Source organism: Lygodium microphyllum, unplaced genomic scaffold, assembly GCF_053477565.2.
Source record: "Lygodium microphyllum isolate KBCC unplaced genomic scaffold, Lygodium_microphyllum_v1.1.10 scaffold_39, whole genome shotgun sequence".
NCBI classification, from domain to species: Eukaryota; Viridiplantae; Streptophyta; class Polypodiopsida; order Schizaeales; family Lygodiaceae; genus Lygodium; species Lygodium microphyllum.
The window spans coordinates 1168015-1185425 of NW_028229522.1; positions in this window are offsets into that span (position 1 = coordinate 1168015).

Consider the following 17411-nt stretch of genomic DNA (forward strand, 5'->3'; position numbering starts at 1 on the left):
ATTATTGCATGCAAATTAACCCATCTATAGATCTATATTCCAACCTATTCTAGTATACATTAGTTGAATTTACATTAGCAATCTTCTAAATCACCTCATAAATCACTAAATCATGTATACATGCATTCCAATACCACCATGCAAAGCTTAATCTTTATGGGTTTCATAGTAAAATTAGCAAATCAGCAATCCACAGTACAATCAAAGCTCAAAATATATGAGACTCAAGTCTCCAATTCCCTTCATTAAATGGCACTTGCATCACTTCTAGATGAGAGAGAATTAGGAGATAGAAATCTACCATTTCAAGCCTAAATTAGTGACCAAAATCAAAATTCCCAAACTTTTCTCTTGATTTAAAGCATATGAAGCACACATTAGCTCTTCGACAGTTGCAATGCAAGTTATCTTAGCTATAGATGAGCAATATTTCTTCTCAAATCTATTGTAATTTCCTAGATTTCCACCAAATCCCGTTATTATATGGTTGAGATTTGATAACAGGATTCTTGAGACAGGTTGATAGACCCAAATTTGTATTGAAATTAGATCCATAATAGCAATTTTCGGCTAAGAAAGTTTACATCTACTAGGAGAGAAGAGATGAGTGGCAATTTGGAGAAATTTCTATAGCTTTCCAGGAAGAGAAATTATTACTTAACAATTGCCTTATTATTCCATCTAGAAAAAGGACTATACAACAAGTCCCTTTGCTATCTCTAATTTCTCCCCTGCTCTCTCTTAGCCCACCACTCATTTATCATTAGATCTACCTCAAATCTCTTAGAATGGGAGAGAAAGAGCCCAACACCCAAAACATCCAAAACTTGACATTTGGTAAGGTTTTGTTTTCATAGGGACTTCCATGTGTCAATTCAAGCTACATATCCCTTTGGCCTTGCTGTCATATTAAATGATATCCATGTTAGAATTTCAAGAGAGACAAGAAGTAAAGAGGTGGAGCAAAAAGCAGTGTGCATAGTGTTGTCTTCATCTTTAATATTCTTCATCATTCTCACACCTCACAGTCTAACACCATAATAGTGAAAGTCGTCTAGGTCTAATTGCTGACCATAGGTTAACCATGGTTGACTCATTGACTCACTTATTGATCACATACGACATACAGCTAACCTACAGCTGGAGAGTCAATAGAGTAGAATGAGCTTGATTCTCAACACTCCCCCTCAAGCTCAAGAAAGACATTGTATCCCAAGCAGCTCTCTAAAGCGGTTTACCCAGTGACTTGGTAAAGATGTCAAATACTCCCACAGCACTTAGTCCAAGGTCATTTTACTCAATTAATCCCCTCCAACATCCCACAAAAATCATTGAAGCTCTCTTGATGTAGCATGGTGCTCAAACTGCCAATAAATGCTGGAAACTAGCACAACCAACAAGTATTCCAAGTAAGACACGTTTTAAGATTATGTTGCGAGTTTTGAGCATGATAGGAAGAAAGAGAGTCAACAGGAAATATTGCCACCCTCTACAATCATGTACTGAGGTGGCAGTATTCAAGAGGAACAATTTATCTAAATTTTTGTAGCACAGATAGTGTTGAGTGATAGAGAAGAGAATAGTGCCAGCTACACAAAGGAGAGAGCAAAACTTTGTCACCCAATGACACTTTAATCCAGAAGATGGAAAGAAGCAATCTAATCAGCAGGGCAACATGTCATCATCTTCGCAATCCTATGTAGTCTCTGCTACTACTCAATGAAGTGACAAGGCTGCATGCGAAGAGAAGGGAATGAAAGTCAAAGCTTTCCAACACCATCGCAACAAATCAACTTCAAGCGTTAATTAATTGCTTTGAAACAAAGCAATAACGAAGTCGACAAGAGGAAGAGAATCATGCCCTGTAGGTCATATGTAGGCAAAAATTGGCCACTTTGTCGATGTTATTTCCAACATGCTAAGATAGACCGATTCATCTTCATCTCTCTTTCCTCCTGCAACAATGTCATACACTCTGAAGTGACTGTAAAGTCCCCGCTTCACCATGTCACCTGAGTTTTCTCTATCTGTTGGGAATTATTCCAATCTCGAAGACGAAGAAAATGACCAGGAACATCTCTTGCACATTCTAGATAAGCCAATTAATGGCACAGGCTTTGCAAAAATCATGGAACTGTCTCTAAGAACTTGAACTATGGACCGAGTCTTAGAGGGTGTAATATTTTAGAATCTCAAGTTGTGGAGTTGCTCAAGCTAGCAGATTTGGATGCATCCTTTGCAACGAATCTATTATCTTGAATCCATCTTGATCTTGCTTCCATCTCGCATAGCGTCCCTGTGACGAGCGACTTCCCCGAACTTCCGCACGTATTCCATGTGACACCATCTATCATATGGACAACTTGCCCATGAGCTTCAAGTGCTTATCAATCTCATAGAAGAGTCTATAGTCTATTGTAGCCTCGACATAACACATATTTCATCCCACTACATCCAAATGGGGTTTTCTAGGCTTTTGCATGACCTGACTAATAGGTCCAATAGCGTATCTAAGATCAGGCCTAGTAATGGTAAGGTAGATGAGACTTCCTACCCTTCACCTATACATAGTAACATCTAAAATTTCAACTCTAGTATTCATACCTAGCTTAGTATTGTGATTCAATGGAGTATCCAAAGGTTTGCAATTTGTCATACCATATTTCTTCAACATCTCAAGTTCATATTGGCTTTGCATCAACCAAAGTCCATTGGCTAAATTCACAATCTCAATGCCTAAAAAAAACTTTGATTCTCCCAAATCCTTCATATCAAATTCAATTTTTAGTATAGCCATTACACTCTGTATCCTAGTGTCATCGTCTCATGTAATAATCAGATCATTGACATAAATGACTAATAACACAAGACATGCATCTGTCTTCTTTGTAAAGAGAGTATGATCAATCTTTCCAACTACAAATCCAAGACTTTTCCAGTAAGTACTAATCTGTGCATGCTAGACTCCTGAGCTTTTGTTTCAGCCCATGCAGTGCTTCATTTAGCTTGCATACATAATTCGAATACTGAGGAGGATACACATATTCTTCTAACTAATCCATAAACAACTCTTTTGCCAAGTCTCCATTCAAAAATGCATTCTTCACATCCATTTGTTGTCATTTTTAGCCATTTGTTGTGCACCTAAAGTAATCACTATTCTGATAGTTGCCATTTTGGTAGCAGGGCTGAAATTCTCTTCATAATCCAATTGCTGTGCATATCCTTTTGCCACTAACCTGGCTTTATAAACCCATTTACAGTCAATTGACTTCTTACCATTAGGCAATGCAACCAATTCCCGAGTCTAATTTTTAGCCAATGCATTCATCTCCTCATCCATTGCTTTGTACTAATTTTTGTCCATGACGGTTTTAATGAATGTAACAAGCTATTTGTATTCCATGACCTTTGTCATATATGGATAATGCTTTGATAAAAATCAAGGTGGTACATATATGGTCTATGTAACCCCATGTGTGTAAACAGATAGAATCCCAAATTCACTATCCAAGCTATCAATTGAGTCATATCCTAAAGTCATAATCCTAGGAGCATCATCAAGAACTCCCTCTTTGCCTATTCCTTTTGCTTCATTTCTCCTCCTCATTGACACAGTGCTAAGAGTGGATGGTGATGCATGACTGTGTAACCTACCAATCCAAAACACTTGGAGATACATCACCTATAGGTCCAAACATAGTAGTACTCTACTAGGGAATAGCAACAGATACATGATCTAAAGACTGGTCATAAGGAACAATAGTAGCAAATGACCCATATCATGAAGTCAACTCATCAAAGGTAACATCTCTACTGATTATTGTTTCCTTGGTAGATGGATCAAAATATTTGTAAGCCTTTTGCTCTTGAGTATCGCCAAATAAACACATAGTTATGTGCCTTAGGATCCAACTTTGTCCTCTTCTTATCTGGAATGTATACATATGCAATGCAATCAAAGACTTTCAGATGGTTGATGTCGAGGCTTATGTCCAACTTCTAATATGGTGTCATATCATGAATCCTTGCAATAGAAGTACAGTCAACACATACGTAGCTATCACTGTAGCTTCAACCCAATAACACAATGGCATATTCTTTTCATTTAAGTATCACATGAGTAGTCACCATAAGAACCCTACTCTTTCTTTTTACTACTCGATTCTTCTATGGAGTGTAGTTGTAAGTAAGCTGCCTACGAATGCCATTCTTTGCCAAGAATCTATCAAATTTATTGGATACATATTCACCACCACTATTGAATCTCAGACATGAGATAGAACAATCAAATTCTTTCTCAACCTATCGCTTAAAGTCCTTAAAAATAGCAAGCACTTCATCTTTATGCTTCAAGATATACACCCATATATATTTGTTGAAATCATCAATGAAGGTTACATAATATCCAAATCCACTAAGAGTAGCATTATGGGTTGATCCACAAACATCTTAGTGAATCAACTGCAATGGCCTAGAGTTGTGCTGAACATGCTTCATAAATGGAAAATGAGATTGCTTGCCAAACTAACATGCATCACAAACATGACCTAAATCCAAACAAGCAAACTTGGGTAAGCCTATAACTAGTTGTTTTCTTTGGATAATTTGTAGCCTTTGAACATTCACATGTTCAACCCTCTTGTGCCATATCTCAAGATCTCTAACTGTACCCTGTCCATGTGCAAACATGGCTATTTTTGCAGAAAGCTAGCATCCAAAGTGAACATATGACCATGTTTTCTGCCTAATTTAGCAATCAGCTTACAACCATTTCCAGACTCCTCAATAAAATAGCCATGCTTATTGAATCACACTTGTAATTTTTTCTCTTTGTTGTTTGCCCAAAACTGAAAGTAGATTCTTAGTAATGGATGGGACATGCAATAAATTATGTGGATTTTTCTTTTGACCATCATGTATAACCAAGGGAACTATACCCTTATGCTCAATGTTATGCTATGTGTCATCATCTATATAGACATATCCATGCTTATCAAAAGCCATGTCAATGAACCGTTCTCCATATGGATTCATATAGTTAGATGCCCTAGAGTCAAAGTAGCATAAATCATCTAACTTATTTTCTTTAGTAGCATGGTTATGAACATATGTCATAGAAAACAACTTGTCAATAGCAGCATCCTTATCATGAGTAGACGAAGCATAATGACCCTATTGCTTGCCTTTCTAGTTCACTTGTTTGTTCCAGCAATATTTAGCAATATGCCCACACTTTCCATAGTAGTAGCAATCCTTATCCTTATTTGCATTCTCATGCGTCCTATGCGATTGCCATGAACCTCTACCTTTAGGGTTTGATCTTCCCTTAACCATGATTGCCTTGACCTATTTGATTCAAGTAAAAAATTGCATCTCTACCCTTTGAGCCACTAGAACCAGTAGTAGCTAATCCAAGCTGAACCTCTTCATGAACAAGCGATGAAACCAACTCATTAAAATTAGGCATCTCTAATCACACTAAGATAGACATATCAAATGACTTATACTTAGGTCCAAGACCATTCAGTGTCATTGTAACTAAATATTCATTATCTACTTTAGCTCCAAGAGAGGCCAATTGATTAGCAATCGTTTTTATCTTTGTAACATAGTCATTATTAATTATTCTTTCCTATCCATGGTATTAAACATCTACTTCAACTGGATCTTTTGCGCATTGGTAGTAGTATCATAATACTACATCAAGATGCCCCATTCATCTTTCAATGACTTACAATTCATGATCTACATGACCATTGCATCAAAAATACACAATGAGAGCCAATGCAAGACTCTGCAAGCATGTTCAAGCCAAGCACAATGTGCTCTCTACTGCTCAACAATGGGGTTTCTTTCTAGAAGCTTTGGTTTAGTCCCATCACTTGTAATAAGATCCCAATATCTTTTTCCAATCAAGAATTCTCCATATGAAATTTCTATATTGCATAGATGTTATTATCACGACCATCTGTATGATATTGTCTGACCTATCTACATTTGCCATATCTGTATAGCTGAAGTGTTTACTGCACTATGCAAGTTTTATGCTAACAATGTCTGACTCCCTACTGCAAACCAAGCTGTCTTTTCAAGGACACAATGCTTACATAACATTCACACAACACGTGTATATTGGGAAGGTACTCTATATTCAATTCAATCTAGCTCATCCCATACATAATCAGCCAACATTTGTACATCAAACTGAATCCCAAGGAACTCAGCTAACCAACATAGGTATACACCTTTCAATCCATGACAATTACATTCCTACAGTAACCCTAATATCTCTCTGTTAACCAGTGATATTTCAGCTCAATAGCATGCCAAGGCATCTAAGTGCAATAGCATATCCATGTAGACATCACTAATTGCATAGCAAGCATGGTATCAGTCATAGCCCTGATGTTGCTCCATGCTTAATCAACTAAAAATAGAAATGTGTTTCTCTAGTGCTCCACACTAAATTCATGGGACTACTTGCTAGTCATAAAGCTGACTCCTCAAAGCTCTAGTTTGGGCCACTGAATCTCCTTTGAATGCATCAATAGGCCTTAGGTAGCATTTGGTTTATATAGGGATTTTATATTTGATAACCATTTTAAATTGTTTTTTCCACTTTGCTTATCTAATTATTAATTTCTTATGGATTTAAGATTTAGGATTTGTTTTTCTTTGGTTCTTAGAGAAGAGGCAAAAGAAGCAAAAAAGAATCATCTTCTAGATTCTTTGAAAAATGAAAGATATGGCTACCTATCTTTATTTTTATGTTTGGTTTAGTTTTCTTATGCTTGTCATTGTTTATTATTACAATAGTCAAGTGGATGAGGGTATCTAAGCCATTTCTTGGCATTATTAGGATATTTTGGGGATTGATGCAAGGATGTATAGACAACCATCACAATTTGCATCAAATATTATAGTTTGATCTTTTCCTCTTCTCTCTGCACTTTGGATAGGCCTAGGCAACATGCTTTGTGTGATGAGTATTAAAGAGTTTTGTGTCTTGCATTTGTGCATGAACAAGGAATATTGAAGGCACTTTAGGGCTAATATCTATGGTTGAAAACAAGGATTTACATGGATGAATTACAGCGGACACTGTTGTCCTAAATCCTATAATAGTTGTTATGCTTGCTTTATTATCCTGAATCAAGGGAGATTATGGGTTAAATCTAGAGATATACTTCAAGGCTAAACATGGATATTTTGTGGACTATTATGTGCTAAAGTCTACTATTATAAACCAAGGAAAGTGGGAACTAGAAGCATGCCTATTGATGTCCCAAATCTACTTCTATGTATTCATTACTATCAAGAGGCATGTATGGACTACAAACTTTATAGTTATGGGCTACTCTTTGAGGGCTACTGTGTGCTAAAAAATATTGTTATAAAATGATGCAAACAAGGATTTTAAAGGGCTTAGTACTATCATAAAGTTCTCCTCTAAGTCTATGTACTTAATTGGTTGTCCTGAAATAAGAGGCATAGTGCTAGTGGACCATTTTGATGATATCTTGAATCCCTGCTGACATGGTTGCAAGTCTGATCTTTAAGGTTGAGATGAGGGGTCTTTGGGGATCCAACGCAAAGTTTATTATGTATATACATGTTAAATGAGTGTGGGCTTTTCTTGTCTATGAACATGACTATTTTGGATCTAAGGAGACATTATTTGCTATCCAAAATTTTATATGGTGAAATATATGCATGTAGGCTTATCATAACCAAATATATGCTGAGAAATGGTCTCAAAATTATTGTATATATAGATAGATATAGTCTACTTGGTTTGGAAGCAAGCTCTTATGGAATATATGCATCTGTGGTTATATTTTGAGCATATATGATTCCTACTATTTGGATCTACATACCTTCTCTCTTTGTTTTCATCTTCTACCACCGATATACATACTTGTATGCTAGGAGCTCTTCTTTTCTAAGACCCAATATCGTTTGGCCATACACACCAATTCTATCAATGTATGCATATGTATATCGTGTACATTAGTCGAAGCATACAAATTCATCATTTCATACCACTAGTCTTATTATATTCTATTTTATATATATACATATGCATTAGTCTATGCATACCAATATGGCATATCATGCCACTAATCCTCTTATATTCTATTTTTGTAAATGCATCTATTCTTCTGAATGAGAATATTGATGCGGTGGGAATCGTCATCCTAGAATCCTAAACTTGAGAATGAGAGAGATAGAATCATAACTGAGATAGAAGCTTTTTTTGACATCCCCATACCCCATATGAGCTTCATGAGTATATAAGCACTCCTCAGTGTTCTCAAGTGTAGACAGCTACATAATCCCCAAACAATTGCTTCAATACCACATAGCCTTGTAGTACTAGTGTTGTCATGTTCAAAGTGCCATTTCAAGGCAATGGATGCAAGGGTAGAGAGAGAGGTCAAGGTAGAATACATTTGAGAAGTTATTTTGGTGGTGACCAAAGCCCATAGAACTTAAGTCGCATATACATTATCGAATTAATTATATGAGTGGGATCCCCCATAATAATGAGGGAAAGGAGGTCATGAGATAGATGCATGGCCTAATGCATACAAACTATAGAGATTGCTTTAAATTATTCAAAGACAAAGACCCAAGTACACTTTAGAAAACCATTATTACAGTTCATCGATGGGGAAAGGAGATCGTAAGTTACATGCATATGGCATAGTGCAAGCAAACTATAGAGATTTATTTAAATTATTCAAAGAACAAGACCTAAGTCTACTCTAGAAAACCATTATTGTAGTGCATGAGAAGTTCCCTAATGCCCCACACTTGAGGTTCATAAACTATTGGGCATGAGAGAGGATCCAACATATGGTTGCTAATAAGAGATCCATGGTTAAATTGAGAGTTGAAGCAAAAAAGAAGAGGTTAAAGCAAGGCATGGATCCTAGGCTAATGTCAATTACTAAAATTGCTCTAGAGTGGACCCAAGCTTAAAGCAAAGTGCGGCATGGGGACTTCATCCCACAATAGAGAGAGACATGACAAATCCAAACCTAAAATGGATCAATTTGAATTGTTCCATTTTAGGTTAGGAGGCATCAATACATGAAATGCTGATTTTGTAAGTATCTAAGTTTTTTTATTAAGTTTTTATATGCAAATATTCATGATTGGTTGTTTTTAATACTCATGGTGTTTTCATTTTATAGTTGAGCATTGTGGACCGAATGTCCTAGCCATAAGATGGCTTATAAGCACTATCATAATTGGTTTAATACTACATGAAAACACTTGTATGAGGAGGGCATCATCATGGACCAACAATGGTGCAAGTTCACAATAAGAAGAATTTGTTAAGTCATTTCTTTGTTAAATGCATCGAAAGTTCTTAGTTATTCTAAGTTTGAATTTTCCATATCTATACGGGCAACAAGGCAATGAGGTGATTGAAGAGAGAGGGGGTGGAGTAGGAGGTGATAAGAAGGACGAAAAGCATAGCGATATGAAGGGAGATGACGATGACGATGAGAGGGGTGATGAAGAAATTGTTGAGGGGCGAGGGGATAAGTAGTGCATATAGAGTATAATACACATCATGTTAGGTAGTACAAGCAACAATAGATGGCTTCAAAATCATGTAAATATCTTTGTTTAACTTTTTGTATATTTATAGTAATATAAGCTATACTTGGTATTCTTGTTCTAAACATTTTGTTGTCTCAAACTATGTCATTGCATGTAGTTACTTATAATATGTGGATTTGATTCATAAAAACAATGTCCAATGGGGATGTAAGAAGGGGCCAAAAAAACAGGGAGCTATTGTTTGTAGAATCTTCAATGAGTAGCTTTTGTTTTTTTTCCTTGAACTACAGAGAGTATGACATTTATAATCACATGAAAATTGCAAACAAAGCACATATATAATAGCCTTTAAGGTATCATCAAAATTGCAAAAGTTATATGTTTAAATATTCATTAATTTGCAAAGGCATTGCCCACTTCATTAAAGGATGCATTTGTCTTTTGCAAATAACACGTATAGGTCTATCAATACCAAGTTAAGCTTGACTATAGACACTCATGTAAGTTTTATTCTAAGTTCAAGAAATGTGTCAATGTGCTTGGTCATCTTACGAGCCTAATCCCTTATAGTATAATAGGTAACCATGTTCTAGGTTGAAGAAATGTGTCAATGTGTTTGGCCATCTTACGAAACTAATCCCTTGTAGTATAATATGTGGCCATGACACATATTTAACCTAATCTCACATATGTGCCTCACATATGCATAACTTAAGTGTCCAAAGAGCATTAAGTTAAAAGTCCATGTCCTGATGGAAAGCCTCCCCCTTGCAATCATTATTTATTGCACTACATTAATCCAAAGGCATTTGTTACTATTAGAAATACATGTTAACAATCATAGCCAAAGAGTGTGTGCACCTATTACTTTAACCATGCTTATGCCCTCTGCATGTTTATACTTCCAAGCACTTAAACCAATTATGATCCACACACATGAATCATAACCAATGTTAGAACCGTAAGGGATGCATCCACATGCTAAGACCCAACATCTAAAGCAAAGTAATGTATAGACTAAGCATAAATAGTGTATTAGAGCAATGATGTATCACACGATATTCACATAAAGTATGCATCAATTTGCAAACCACATGTAACTCATGCAAATATGCATGTCTTATGCCACATACAATTGTATATTGTATACCATCATGGATTGCAATAACATGATTATGATTATGTGACTCCAACTAAAACATATCGAGGTAAAGTGTGACATTAAGGATGATCTACCAAGTCACCCTCCTTCATCCATTGCAATCCATCCACATGTAAAACGATCCTAAAATTTCACCATGTAGCACATGGAAAGTTTACTTCTAACTTCACTTTCCCCAAAACCCATACTAGGTTCTATGCCTTTTTCCTTGGGATCACCAAGACCCTCAAAACTTTCACATTGCCACCAATATGGTGCAATTGCTACAATTCCATAATCCAAATTGACCAACATGAAACATTGCATCTAGTTGACCATCACCAATCTCATGTGTATAGAACATACTAGGAATACCAAATGCATTGCCAAACATGTCCATTTGTAAACTGGGGACAATTCCAATGTGACTATATATGGGATTTGTTAGGGCTCAGATTCCATCATTAATTTAGTACTTTTATACCTTATTACTTATATGCATGTAGGCTTTTAGGATCAGCATGTGTAAACAACTTTATATTTCATATGATGTTCACCTGAAGTTCAGGCGCATGTCCTTAGAATCAAGAAGTTGTATCTTTTCAGATTCTACATGATCAAAAATGAGAAATCTTTCAGGATAGTGCCAAAATATGGTCACTAATGTCTAATTTTATTTATGTGTTGGTCTCTTAATTATTAATGATGTCTATTTCAAGTTATTCAATCAGGAATGTCTAGGATAATAGTAAACTATCTGATAATTTTCAAGAGAGTGGTGTTAATTAGATGATTATAATATGTGTTTCATGTATGCATATTGTTCCTGAATATTAAATGCTTAATATGGCTGTAAATAGATTCAATAAGTTATTTGCAACAATATGACTATTTTCAGGCAAATTGATGTGTCATAGGATTGAGAGAGGTATGACAATAGAGTGGTGTCAATTAGATTGCAAACTAGCATTTGTTGGACCAAACTATGAACTTTGGGCAAGGCATATGATTGAGAGAGGTATGCCAACAGCAAGGTCCTACAATGATGGAAGACCTACAGAAGCATCTCATCCACCTACCCTAGTTGTACCAATCCTCATAGAGCTTCCTAACCATGATGAGTAAAGGCATCTATGCAACTAGTTATGGGAAGATTTATCAAGAGAAATTTCAAGAAAGGGTAGAGAAGGTATCTGGTAACTTGAATGGTGTAAGTATGCATGTTGAATGTGACTATTCTAATTGCATTAAAGTAGAGGATTGCCCTGATGAAGCTATGGTGTAAGTATGCATGTTGAATGTGATTGTTCTAATTGCATTAAAGTAGAGCATTGTCTTGATGAAGCTATGGTATTAGTTGTCATTAGAAGCCAAGTAGGCTTGAAGCTTGATTGGCAAAAATAGGAGAAAGCCAAGAAAAAGACAACAAACAAGTTAGGAAGCTGCAAAAAGTGGTTGGGACACCAATATATGAGGAATTTGATGATCACGAGGGTCAAGGTACCCTGAATCCTGATCAGCAGGAATAGTATCCTGAAGATAAGGCATTAGGAAATTTTTAGGAAGGAGGTTCAAAAGACCCATCTCAGGCTCCACCAAAGTGCTCCATACCATAACTGGCAAACCAGTCCATGGATTTTCCTTGTAAGGTGGCTACAAACTATTGCTTCTTAACTTGATCTTCATACGTTGAATCCACTTGCTATCCAACTTGTCTCAAATTGAGCCACGTGGCGGTCAAGGTCTTTCTTCTTTTTCCCTACAAATTTAGATGCTCTCACCATTGGGTTAACAAGCTGATTTGGATTCATTATTGTTTGCTTTTGAGACTTCATCAATAGTGGTAAGGGATTAAACTTAAGAGAATTCCTTGATTGAAGTCTTGTCTTCTACAAGCATCACTATCCTCCCAAGCACTATATGTTGCAATCTCTCCAATGCTTGTTTAGAGGAGTATCTTGATATTTAGGTAACAATATTGAATCAGAGTGTACATTGTACACCATCATGGATTGCAATAACATGATTATGATTAATAAAAATAGCATTTATAGCATGTTTTAGCCATGTTAAAAGCACATACCAAGATTAGACATGGCATTACTTGCATTGAGGCATCACCATAATGCAATACTTCACCATTCAAGAAAGCATGCTTGTTGAATTTTATCATATTTGGGAGAAATTTTAGCAAATTACTTGCCATCTTGACTTGTAATGAGGTCCCACACAAGTGCAATACTTAAGAGAATTGTTGCTTCTTGGAGATGGAACCTTGAAACTAGCCTTACTTTTTATAGAAGGGTAGTGGAACCCTAGAGTCTAATTATTTATAGCAACTTATAGTAAGCAATGAAAATTTGAAAATTAAACACTTAAAACACTTTCAACTAGATTAACCTATGAAATTGGGACCAACAATATGCAATGCCCTTAAATGTTGGTGTCCCTTATGGTATTTCTTTCATATTAATTGCAAACACTTATTGTACAACTAAGAATTGACCAAGACAATTCTCAAAAAATGTTTACAATAATAAGCTATTATAAACAACCGATTTGGTAGGGTTCATTTACATAAGGATGCGATAAATTCATTTAAAAATTCACATGAGGGATTTGGAATATGGCCATCATAGAGAAAATCCTCCCATCCCCCCCTCCCCCAGCTAGTCAAAACAACCACCAAGTTCAATTTTCCCCTTGATCTAATGTGAATCTAGGCAAAATTTTGGTTAAGTATACTTGTATGCAGGTATCTGTTCTATTGTCCACTCCCTATATTTACAACAACAAAAACCATATGAATCAGGCTAACAATGGCTCTTTCACTCTATAGCTTGCTCTTCTACCTCACAATCCAACCCCCATGTCTTGCCGCCATGAGTGATAGGCTAAAATATTAAATACACTCTCTAATACTCTAGAATACTTAGTGTTTTTGTAGTCCATTATGCTAATTGTCTACTCTCGAAACCAAGTAGGGAGTAGCCCATACAAAAAGGGTGTAAACACCCTATGTTAGATGTATGTATGTGCTTCCCCAAGACTAAATGTCATGGCCTTTAACTCGAGTATCCTTTCTAGTTAGGGTTGGTTCCCATCAAATCTTGTTCTTTATGTGATATTTGATACTTAACTCCTCTCTCTCTCTCACTATATTCCCCTTAGAAACCCATGAACCTATCTATAGCCTAAATCTCATTGCATACATTCAATCAAAAAGAGAGAAATTGTTGTGCATGGGTACATGCAAGAATGATGCTTTCATGCATGTATTGATAGTTTGTGCTCAAACAACCTCTAAAAACTAGGGTGTATGTGTCAAACATGTATTTCATAAAGGATGTATTTCCATGAATGCAAAACCACATCATAGTGTAGCATTGCAAAGTCATGGTGCTAACCCCACTAGTCTCCTACTACCAGAACACACACATGCAATCACAAATCCAAGCCTATGAATGCCTTAATAAACACAAAAATCTCAAATCAATTCATTTCCAAAGCTCCTTATTGCTTTGTATCTTTATCACACACTATACCACAAGTAGGGGTATACTAAGGCCAAAGTCATGCTACTAACCCATAATAATTACATTTAATGATGAATTATTTTATGAATTATGATCAAGAGAGAATTTTTTCTAATAATTAATATCTTGAGAATCATCATGATATATTTCCATAATCGTTTATATGTTTAACTAATTTATTAGGCTATTTTAGTATCTTCTTCATTTTCTAACTATTTTCCATGATAAAAGAAAAGAAAAACCATCAACCATTTTTTTTAAAAAAAACATGAAACCAACACAAAAAACTGATTTTATCCTGTGGAAACATTTCACATTGACATGTTGAAAGAACAATCACTTATATGTTATTTTCACTATCTTCGCTTATTTTGAGTATTTTGGGAATGCTACGAGCCATCGAAGTGTTGTTGACACTCAATTTGACCATTGATGCAAGCCCTTTGGTATGTGAACCCTCCAACATCTTTTCTTCATGCATAATCACAACCCTCTCACTTCCATCTCACCCATCCCCCTCTCTCATATAAACCAATTTTAGTGGCTATGGAGGAGAGAGAAACTAAAGGGCTTTTGGAATTCATGCAAAAAAATGTTTTGAAAATACAAATAACATGCTTGCCCAATTCTACACTTCTTGCCAAGCCAATTTTATGCTTTGCTCTACTTCTTACTTTAAAATGCTTCATGCCTTATGCTTTGACTACCTTGAGAAATGGACTTTATTTGAGTCTTCTTTCATCCTTTTTCGACTTTAGTTCTTCAAAAAACACTCCCGAATCATGCAAAATCACTCTAATTTTATCTTTAAAATCTCCTTTCATTGGTGACCATGAGATAGGGCAACCCATCCCATCAAATTCACAAACATATCCTATCAAAACAAAACACAACATGAAAGCATATTGATGAAAAGAGATACAACTACTAAAAAAATGAAAAAGATAAAAGCTAAATCCCACACATTGTTAGCATATTTGATGCATATGTATGGGAACTAGGCCTAAGAGAATGGATGCACATGGGGATGGATAAGGATGAATGAGTTGGCACCCATGAGTGGCTAACTACAATGTATGAAATGTATCCCATAGGCAAAGAGAAGGGAGAGTGTGCAAGATGAAAAGCTATAAATGCATGTACTTGCTCAGCTATAATTGAATTATCCTTCTTGTATATATTCTTACTATGAATGGATCTCTCAAATATCCTCCATGATTTCCTCATGTGATATTAGAGCCACATCCTCAAGGCTTGTGAGGACGGGAGGTATCCATAGCTACTTATGAATTCCAATAAGCTCAAGTTCAACATTCAATTACTCTCTCAATATATATATTGTTTCGGTTTAATCATCTCTTTCTATGCAAAATTTTTGCTTGAAAAGTTATGGTTCTTGAAGCAAGAGGGCTACTTGCAACAAGCACAAGCCCTACTTAATGGAGCAGCTCAAGTAGAGGCCCAGCTCAAGCTAAGGGGCTACTTGCTTAACCAAGCATGGGTCCATTTGATCACACAGAGAAGAAGAAGAAGAAAAAGAAAGAAGATAAAGCATAGTGGAGAGAGTGTAATGCTCAGAATCTCATTGCCTACTATTGCAGGATGTCCACATTGAAGTCAATGACATCATCGCACATAAAAGACCTGGTAGATTTGTGTCTTTCTTCTAACGATGGCTGCTATCCATGACTACCTTGTTTCTTATTTCCTATCTTATCCTCTTCAAAACCTTAAAACATTAAATTTTAACAAATTTTCTTTCGCACTTGAGTTATTACCTGTGAACCAATTTGCCTATAAGCCCCCATTCACACTAATGCATCAAACTAGTTTGTGCATGGCTCTTGTTCACATTGCAAACCTAATCTATGTTTCCATTAAATGGTTCGTTGTTAACAAGCACCATTCATTTGCATTTAGCCTATTCATAATTTTTTATTCTCTCTCCCTTGTGAATTGGAGTTAGACACTATTGTGGAAGTTAATCCAGTAAGACCTCTCCATTAAGCAAAATGTCAACTCAAGATGTGATTGATAAATTCAAGAGTTTTGGATCCACACTTGGCAATCCAAAATGATATACCTACATATGTGGAAGAACTTATGGGACGTTATCATTAGAAGAGGCACAACAAGTTAAGGAGAGAATTTTGAAGAAAAGAACAAGAAAGCATTGGGATACATAGCAACATGCTTAGGTGATGAATGAGTGCATCGCACTAATGGTATTCCAAGTGTAAAGTTATCATGGGAGGAGCTCAACAAAGTTTTCAATACTGAATCCAAGCACTCCAATGTGAAACTACTAATGCAACTTTATAATCTAAAGCTCAACCCAATAGAAGATCTCACAAGTCATTGGAACAAATATAAGGGCATTAAACAACAACTAACTATCTTGAAAATAATACTAGATGAAGATGAGGCCAAAGCTATTTTATTAACAATCTGCAATGTAGATAGTTATCAAAATATAGTTGAAACATTGTCTAATATGGAAGGTTTAAAGCTACATGACTTTGAGGCATCCTTACTAGATATATATATATATATATATATATATATATATATATATATATATATATATATATATATATATATATATATATATAGAGAGAGAGAGAGAGAGAGGGAGAGAGAGAGAGAGATTAAATCCATTAGGAGCACTTCAACCTCTACTCATGACAATGTGATCATCGTTATAAGAAACTCAAGGCTTAAATGCAATCATTGTGGATTAACTAATCATGAAGAAAAGAATTGTAGAACCAAATGTAAACATCAATGCATAATTCCTAGAAGCTTAGGTCATTTTGAGAGTGTGTGCTTTTCAACTAGGCAAACTATGCAATCAAGCCCCTTTGAGGCCACTTCAAAGTAGTGATGTGCCTAAATCAAATGAATCAAATGATGTATCTCCATCTAATGGACACCTATTCTAAATCCTAGAATTGTGATGTCCACCATTGGCATCAATGATGTAGCCAAGAGGACAACTTCCCAAATCAATCCAAACCTATTTACTTGCATCCTATTTTGCCACACCACATACTTATGAGTATGATAGGGGACTCAAGGGGGGCAATCTTATCTTGTAATCGCATCCCTGATGGCATTGGCAATTAGTAATGTCCAACCACACATCAAGAGGGCTT